Source organism: Echinococcus granulosus, assembly GCF_000524195.1.
Source record: "Echinococcus granulosus chromosome Unknown EG_S00007, whole genome shotgun sequence".
In the NCBI taxonomy this organism is placed as follows: Eukaryota; Metazoa; Platyhelminthes; class Cestoda; order Cyclophyllidea; family Taeniidae; genus Echinococcus; species Echinococcus granulosus.
This window is the reverse complement of record NW_020170387.1, coordinates 981,248-982,764: the sequence shown is the minus strand read 5'-3', so window position 1 is coordinate 982,764 and position 1,517 is coordinate 981,248.

The window sequence follows — 1,517 nt, the reverse complement described above, 5'->3', positions numbered from 1 at the left end:
TGGGTCTCATAGGCTAGCAATGATGTTTATGATCAATTTCTAAAATCTTGATATAATGTTTAAAGCATTTGAAGCATCAAGTGAGGTATCGGTGCATCAAACAAACACTTCACATATATAAATAAGTTATTGTGATTACACAAAATGATTAGCTCCAATTGCCCATAAATAAGATGGCTCGTTTCGTATTTGCACCATCACCCATTCAAGTATATAAAATATGAGCTCATCCTCGATGCAAACTTTGTTACTTCCACTTCCAATGAAAGCTCCGAAATGACTTTCCGACTGCTAAAGGGATCTTTAGAAGGAACCACTTTTACGAACCGTGCAAAATGATCAAGAAAGCCGGAGCTCCCGTCGAAAGTAGGATCATCGGCTTCCACCGGTGAGCAAGAACTCACTCTGAATGCAGAGATTTTCTTTTTCAACTATGGGAGGACTCACAACACACTTCAGTTACGCTTTTGACCATTGACATTGCTCAAAATCGGCTGCCATCAGAACAATGAAGATTTCAAATTGGGAGCTACCTCAAACCTAACTACCCTTCAAATCAGTGGGCGTGGGGTATGGGAAGTGAGACAAAAGAACAAATAGGCCATGCCCATGTACATTCATTCTAATGGACCATTATCGAGAGATTCTGCACAGTAAGTCCTCTGTAAAAGGTAATTATTGAAAATTTTGATTCAATTGTTTGAAATAGGTTATAAAGAGGTGGCTTGATGAGTTTTCAAAAGTGGTACTTTTGCTCATAATAGTCGTATTAAGAAGGGAATTTTGGCTTGGAGTTCTGAGCTTACTCTTGGACGAAGTTCGCTTTCACTTCGAATGGTAATAAGCAGATTTTTTACTTTTATCAAGTAAAATAATCACATTAGGATTTCCCCCAAAACTGATACCATCAACTAGGGTTCGTCCGCGAATTGTAGAGGAGTAAAAGACAGAAGCCCACCAACCCATTGACACAGACACGCCGCGGTGGAAGGGATAAGAATTTGATGTGCAAGTTATATTCCTAAAAATTCCCTATAATTATTTCATTTGTGAGTATTTCCGGTGTAGTACTGCATCGTAATCCTCAATTACAAAAACCTGCTAGTGTCGCATCTCTTGTAGGAACACATCACTACGACGTCGTGAATACCTCCAGCTTTGCAAGGTTACATCGAGATAAACTGTAGGCACGGTTGGTTGAATGCAAAATTTGTGCTATCTATGTAGGCCGTATGGCGATACGGACCTTTGCAGTCAGTGGGCCAAAGCTGAGCCAACTAACCCACCCGAGCAGGAAGTGAACACTAAATCGCAGCAAATTCTATCCAATTGGGTGCAAAATTCCTTGTTGTTTCCCTCAAAGGGAAAGTAACAGCATTAGCTGCCTCCATCAGAACCCTGCTGGTACACGAAGCTACCCAGTTTGTGCATAAAGTCTAAAACTGAAAATAATTTTATGCTACTTATCAGGCCACCAAAATACTTCATGCGGTTTTTGGTACAACTCACCCCATCAA